The 8,213-nt window shown below is 41.9% G+C and overlaps 1 pseudogene; it reads right to left on the bottom strand.

Moving 5' to 3' along the window:
• Positions 1 to 6,608: 6,608 nt before the first annotated feature.
• On the bottom strand, positions 6,609 to 6,674 carry LOC126196664 (U4 spliceosomal RNA; annotated as a pseudogene).
• Between the last annotated feature and the right edge of the window lie 1,539 nt (positions 6,675 to 8,213).

Below are 8,213 nucleotides of genomic sequence, written 5' to 3'. Positions count from 1 at the left end.
GTATTGTATAAAAAAAAAGTAATAATAATAATAATAGAGTACCATATTCTAGCATAAATTAAACTTTAGGATTTTTACAATAACTAGATTAATATTGTGGGGTTTTCTACCACAAGTGTTGTGTTTGGCGCGCGCCTGTTGGGATGTTATTTTTCAGGTCATGAAACCACAGACCCGAGATGGAGGGACGACCGGCGAGCGAACGTACAATAGTTGCATGTTCGAACGTACAATAGTTGCATGTTCTTTATAGCTCAGTAAAACTTCAGCCTGCATAATAATATAATTTATTTAGAAGACATAGAATGTAGATCGTTGGCATATCGTAGTTAACTCTTGAGCATGTCTACTGTCGATCTATATAATTAATAGTAATATTAGTGCGGGCCCGCACATTTAGTTCTTCATCCTATATAGCGTCACACACCATGTACAATAGTGAGATCGGTCTCTACACAAATATCGAGATAAATTATTTCCATGATTTTTGTTATGATAGCTACAGATAAATAACTATAAAATTAAAATTAGAGCATCTGAAATGACAGACCATCAATGTATCGTTCTGCAAATTTATTATAACATAGAAGGTCATGGGGAAAAGTTAGGAATAAGATTTTTGTAAGAATTGTGCAGATGACGGGGATCGTGGCAATGCAGGGGCCAGCCGGAGGTCATCGGCTACCTGCAAGAAGAAAGCGTCAGCGCGCTACCTGACGTGAAGGGCGGGAGAGCATCCGGTCCTACAAGCTGACAGCACCAGGCCGTGTACCTGAGGGATTAGGCGGCAGACAGCCCTCGCCGGGCCACAAGCGAAAGTGGGGCTGGCCGTTGACACTGACATGCGACCCACACGCGACAGCCTGCTAGCTCTCCAGACGCGGCAGCCGTTTGGAGGGATTCCCTGCGGCAGACCACGTTGTCGTGAGTACACGAAGAAGATCACATATCGTGTCAGAACCTGCGCCTCATGTGCCTCAGGACAGAAAGGGACGCTATATACTCACCTGTTTGGGTTTTTACAACTCACTAGCATTGGCCGATCTGCATACACAAAGCAGTATCGTGCCACACTAACAAATGTATGGTCTCATTTCTAACTTCTCCTCTCTATTAGAGAGCAGTTTTGGCAATCGTCGCTCCTAGTTCGATCCTGTATGGATGACCTCACACACTTGTGGAGTCACTCCACGTGCCATCATCCCTCGTCGAACTGCAATATTGGGAAACATAAAGTACTGTCCAGCGAGAGAAGAGGCCTACACTAGTGATGTATCTCAACAAGTAGACCTCAGAGACAATTAATCGACGTGAGGAGAGCCTATCACTGTGTCTTCCTACCATACTGCCGTCATCATATGCGTGGGTCTTGGTCCAATCTCAACAGAGTACTGCAGATGCTCCAGCATACCCTACTGCCGTTTCTACAACATAGCAACAACACCCGACGTTTAGTCCTATGTGATGTCAGTAAGGTGTAATGTGTGAAGTGCTTCGAATATTTCTAACAATGTGATTTAGTGCCTCATTCTCAGCACAGTCGTGAACATTGTGCAATGTGCACGCACAACTTGATGCCCCATGAACCTTGTTTTTTTTCTTTTCTTTCTTAAATTTCTTTCTCTAATGTTGGTTTTGTAATGTATGTTATACCTTGTATGTGTTTGTGTTTTTACACTGTAATTCTTATTACAAATTACTGTATTGTTCTCCACACCATGTTTTTTTTGTATTTTGTATTTATTGTTGTGTGTATGCGAACAGTGTGCCTGAAGTCCCCATAAACTGAAGCAGATACCACCACTGTCATTGTGAATGGACCATCAGTTCAGGGAACATTTTGTAAAGGTTATTCTTGCTGCAGGGAGACAGAATGAATCGGAGGTTGTAATTAGATTCTGAAAGCTCACAAAGAGATTGTTAACTTAAATAGTATCATGTGAGAGTGAGTTCAGGTTAGTTTCATGATTCAAATTGTTGTAAAATCTTGGGCATTCAATTGCGGAGCACTACAACTTTGATTGTAAAGAATAAATTGCTCCATATTTGGCTCACATGCCCGGGCCATATTTAGAGAGTGAATATCTGTGTGAATCGGTGTTTGGAAGGGGCTCCCTGGGTATGGATGTGTGATGTGAGTGTTAGTGTTCCATATTAAGAAGGTGAAGTTGGCTACATCATAAATAATCCTCCCTCTATGAGCTGCATTTTTCAGTTGCAGTGATTTTTTTTATAGAGTGCGGCATGTGGAGTCACTTTGTAAGATTGTTCTTGGGCGATTGACTCACTACCTTGCTCCTAAGTGAGCCAACCGCTCACCAATTACAATCTAAAATGGCGCAGGGGCAATGAGAGGTGGCATGAGCCCCCTCTCATATTTCTATCTTACGATTCTCCTCTCTAGTTGCATGCGGTGGAGGTTCCATTGCTATTCCTTCACACGTGGACTTCCCATGCAGCGTTTCTCGCCACCCGGGTGGTCCAGTGACAGGCGGGCTCCTCTGACTTTGAAAGGGTAGGCCGACAGGTGTGGGGGGTCGAGTGAATACTTTCCGGACGCCGACATTGTCAAGAGACGCGCCCGTGGGAGCCGGAAGTGGCGGCTGGGCTGGAGGTTCCGTTGCTTCGCAGAAGCTTAGCGAAAACACTTTCTGGCGGGCTACCAGCGAGGCGTGGAAATGACTTATGTACCCAGGCAGCTGTGGCGGGAAAATTCCCGCGCTTTCTGCAAAATAGGAACCGTGATTGGCTTGCTCAGGGCATAGCTCCGTGACGGAGCAAAATCAGCACAGAAATTGGCGCCAAGAATCTCCATTGGTGGAATGGTAGTGCTCCGGCAATGGAGTGGAATTTCCAACGGTTTTCGAGTTGCTGATTGGAACGTAACCACGGCCACTGTCGTGGGGGCGGGAATGTTGTGTGTTCGGCCTGTACGGGTGCTCTGGGAGTCAGCAGTCGCCTTTCGGTCGAGGACGTCAAAGCAACCAGCCCTCGCCTGCGGTACGCCAGATCGTGTTCTGGCAGTCAAGAAGACAGTTTTGGTAATGTATGTCCGCAGCACCGGCAGATAGGGATTTTCCTAGGTGATAATCAGAGCTCAGCAGAGCGCGCCTCTTCGTCTTTTTCTAACTTTGTTCTGTCTTGAGTAGCAGCAATTACTGTTGGGTTAGCGGTGTGTCTCTCTTGAGATTTGAGTGGCGAGGAATTGGCTCCACATACCACTTCGTCTTAAACCTCACGATCTAGTTTAGGGACAACTTCACCTTTACAGTGTTTGTATGAGTCTCCAATTCGAGCCAATTTAATGTATCATAAATTAGAATTCATGTGTTTTTGTTTATTAATTTGTGTTTAGTCTTAATAAATCATATTGTTATTTTGGACAGAACTTTAATTCTGTTAATCGATAGAGCAACCCTATCATTCCTCACTATGCTAATGAAACCTTTGTTTATTTAACTTATTTATCAAATTAAATTATTGCAGGTGCCAAACTCTGTTCTACTCCACTGGCAGGGTTGATTAGAGTCAGTTCGCGTATTTTTTTTATCCTTGTGCAACAGCAAAAGTCGGAGTTAGAATGGGGGGGGGGGGGCTTAGAGCATGATTTACATATGTGGATTCTAGTAGAATTTAGTGATAAATATACTGCTAGCCCCGGCACCTCGCAAGCTTCACTTTTACCTGTAACTTAATCCCATTTTATGTTTTAGATCCAATAATGGCCAGTGGCGGCTGAAGCCATGTTGCTGAAATTTAACGCGGTTACGACAGACAATGGAAAACATCCTATCGTAGCCCAGATGTCGTTCTTCCCAGAACATTTACCAAACACTAAACTGTTGAAGCTTTCGTAGCCACCTATTGACCGGCATTTTGCCGTCTGTGTGGGAATTCTTCGGCTGACGTTTGTTTGACGATTTCTCTGACATTTCGGCTGCACTAGTGATTGGCATTGTCAAAGCCACGAGCAATGAGAGATGAAGATTTGACATGTCAGCCACCTGCGCTGGTGGAACGTCAGAAAAAAACTGTCAAAGAAATGTCAGTCGAAGAAACCGAGACAGAAGCCAACACGGAAGATATCTAGTAAATATCTCCAAAGTAAGAGACTTCACAAAACCTGCAACGATCTGTAATTGTTCTACATCAAAAAATTGTAGAGCTACAAATGCTTTCATTAACATTCCGTCACGCCCTGTTTTTCATAATTTTCGTCGTCAGTTAGGCTATTATGCACTAAACGAACACAGAAGTGCTCCGGAGCAGAGAGATTACTTTTAAATTTTGGAACGTCATTGAATCACTGTAAAATGTCAATAAATATATGTCTGGAAATAATTAGTTTGGATAAATCATAAAGGTGTGAAACGAAATGTGCGTATGACAGTGGACGGGAATCCCTTTCCGGGGAGTTCGGCTGCCTGGAAGAAGTCTTTTTATTTGACGTAACTACGGGGAGTTGCGTGTCGATGATGAAATAGTGATGAGGACAAAACAAATACACACACACACACACACACACACACACACTGCGGAAAAGTCCCTGACCCGACGCGAATCGAATCCGGATCACGGGATCAATGGTCAGGAATACTAACAGAAAGACCACTAGCTGATGACTGTAGAAGGTTAAAAACTTTGTATTTGGTCATGTAAGACCGTGACCTCCGTTGTACAAACTCGCATTGGTTGTCGTATGCACTGTCCGTTTCTCCCCACCAGTTCACTTCTTATTGTTCTGCCTTGAAGCGTTGTCTTCAAGATCGCAAAGGGATGAAAGGGACTGCCACTACAACAGAACAGTGACAACTTGCCGTTTATCACACGTAAGAAGTCCCAGTGACAAAGTTATTGTTAGTTTGTTGAATAAGTCAGAAGTACGGTAAGGGGTACTATAAAACGATGCGAAGATGAAGATCGCATAGAACGTATATTTCTAAAAGGCAGCCAACACAGTTACTAAAATAGAAAGGCTGTTACCCATAAGAAAGATTAAGACTAAACCTCCATTAACTGCAACTAAAATTGTATCGCCGCGCGGAGTGGCCACGCGGTTAAAGGAGCCATCTCACTAATAGTGTGGCCCCTCACGCCGGAGGTTCGAGTCCTCCGTCGAGCATGGGTGTAAGTGTTGTCTTTAGCGTTAAGTAGGTTTAAGTAGTGTGTAAGTCTAGGGACCAATGACCTCAGCAGCTTGGCCCCTTAGGAATTCACACACATTTGAACATTTTTGAAAATTGTGGTCCTATATGCTGCGAGAAAATGGGAGGGAAGTAAGTGACTAAGCTGCCAGAATATTTATCAGAGAAGGTACAACGGAAGAGTGGCAAGTAAAAAGCCTTACGGTAGCAAGTGAACCGAATCAAAAGGCTCCAGTTCTCAACGAGCCACGTTAATCAATGGGCAGCGTTGTGGAACAATGTTATATTTGCTAATGGGAGAAAGTTCAACATCTTTTCAAAAGACAAGAGAACAGTGGTGTAGCGAACGGCAGTTGACAAGGTGCAAGGTAAACAGCTGCAACCTACTATAACGTAGTGGGACCAGATGTTTTGGTATGGGGCTGTATTTCATCGTCTGGTGTGGCAGACATTAATTTCATTGACAGCAGTTTAAGCAAGCACGTTTAGTCCATCATCCTCAAGCAAAATTTGCGCCGAGTGTAAACCAGTTATAGGTTAGATTTACATTCAAATTTTTCCAAGATAATGACCCAAAGGATCACCCATTGTAGAGTGTTTTCAGCTGAAAGAAGAACGGGAAGTAATTGGATTTGAGTAATCTACAAAAGTCGTTTGGTAAGACAAAGTGCGTTTGAGAAGTATTAAAAAAGTAAAGGGTGTCCCACAGAATAATGAGTTCGAATATTATTCCTGTGCTTGGGAACAGGTATGTTGTGACAGCATATAAAGACACTATAGCGTTGGGCTGTCCACTATTATTTAAGAAAATACTCTCTTATTATACAGCTTAAGAAACAGTATATCATAGTTTATATTTATTAAGGAAATACATTTTTCATTTACTGAGGTTTCACTTGTTTGTTGAATCATATGTGAAAATAAAGACATTTACTAGTACAGAAAGTTAAGCGACCGAATATTAATGAATACTACTGCATACTAGTCTTTAATTTGATGTGTGTTTCACTTTAAGAAACCTTTATATTTATATCTCCAAAAAGTCCTTAATCTAACTACTTACTAGTTATTTTGGTTCTAAAAGGTTTTAAGTGAAGTATCCACATGTAATGATAGAGTAAAAGAATGATTTTTTAATTAACTACTTGAACAGCAAGATATCTCATATTACCAGAATGAGTGTATTTTACTCAACTTCTTAGTTTTATCATTTGTTCAGAAGTAAGTTTCAGTTTGGGTATAATAATGACGTGGTTCGCAGACGCGGATTTCGTTGCATAAAGCGCAAAACCGCGTAGCAGTTTAGTTTGTGTGTTCGCAGTGACAATAGGAGAATAGCTTCCGGGAAGACAGCCCGTTGTTTGTGTGCCTCGGTGCTGGAGTTTGCAGTCCGTTATATGCCAAGTTCACTTCTGGTGTTGACAGGCCAGCTGCTGTTGACAGATTGGATGCGTGTCTGGCGCCTGTTTCAACTAGCAATAATCGCACCTCGGATAAACCTCATTGGTTACGATATTGCCACCGCCTGTTTGCGAGACGGAATAGGACTGTAAGGGGTGTCAGGTCCTTATAAAATAGAGGATCTAACAGTAGCTGGCTGTGTTCGGGAAACTACGGCGGCCATACGGAATTGGAGAACAAGGGCTTCATTACAATAACTGAAGGTTAAATGAGCATCTCTGTGAAAGTCATGCAAAACTGAAGCACTAAACGTTAAAATAATTATTCGCAGTATGAAAAGAGGAAATCTAGGAGACAGATAACCCACTCGTAGAAGATTTTAGAAAGGATTGTTGTCCACTGCTGCCTTCAAGTCAGCAAGTAGTCCTTCCACGCTTTAATCGCCCCTCATCTCACTGCATTGGCCTGGTTTTCATTCAAAGCAATACAGATACTTACTACGGCTGTGGAAGGCGATGTCCACTAAATGAATGAAGTTAAGGCGGCGTGGAAGACGGGACTTGTTCGGAGTCACCGATGTAGCTCTCTTTGGAAGAGTTTCTTTCTTTCGTGCTACCTTCCTCGACAGCAATACTTCACCTTCGTTAGACCGGCTATTAATTACAGCTGTCTTCAAAGCGAATCGTTAACTTTGTCTCCAACCGTGCCTATTTACACGCTGAATTGGTAAAACTACGTAACACAAAGATATTTTGTGGAGTTAAATGCGCATATGTTGCAGACAAAACAGCGCCAGTCATAGAAAAGGCTTAAGCGTCTAAAGTAAAAACGTGGCAAGCGCCGAGTCATCAGAAGTAAAATGATTACGAAATATTAGTGAAAAACTAATATCTGAACAGCAGCCAGGTTTTATAAAGGAACAATCAACTATTGACAATATTTTTACGCTACAAAAAATTATATGGACGAAACGAGAATTCAGTGGGGAAACACATGATGCTACATTTTGAAAAGGCATTTGATAATGTGAATAGAAAAATGTTCTGGAGTAGAACGGCTGAACGGGATTATTCATCTCACCACATAAATGATATTAAGACCCTATGCACAAACACCGAAATTTGTTATAGATATGAGAAATATAATCACAGAGCCAATGAATATAAACAAATAAGTACGACTGGGATGCAGTATTTCTCTGACACTCTTCAGTACATATGTAGATGACGTGATAAGTAAATGGGATAACCTAAATAAAAAAGGAATAAATCGTGAGATTAGACTAAATGTAATTTTATGTGCAGATAATCTCACTCTAATTGCAGAGAACGAATATGTTCTTCAGATGGGGATCACGAATATAACCATGATGTGGATCAAAAAATTAAATTTATTTGCACATGTGGAACAATCATTAAAGCCAGGAAAGGAAACCAACAGTGCCAACCCTTACTTATGCAAGAGAAGCATGGGTGACAAGTAAGACGCCAAGAAAGTTAAATACAGCCCCAAGAAATGAGGTTTCTGAGAATACTGGAAGAATGTATAAGGGAAGCTCGTAAAATAAATGAGAATATGAAGAAATATTTAAGAATGTATAACCTAAATGAAAAAGTGAAGGAAAGTAGGAGAAAATGGGAGGAACATTTGGACCACGTTGTTGGAGAA

This window comes from Schistocerca nitens, chromosome 7, assembly GCF_023898315.1.
Source record: "Schistocerca nitens isolate TAMUIC-IGC-003100 chromosome 7, iqSchNite1.1, whole genome shotgun sequence".
Lineage (NCBI taxonomy): Eukaryota > Metazoa > Arthropoda > Insecta > Orthoptera > Acrididae > Schistocerca > Schistocerca nitens.
The sequence above is the reverse complement of the archived record's forward strand: the minus strand, read 5'-3'. Positions and strand labels throughout refer to the sequence as shown.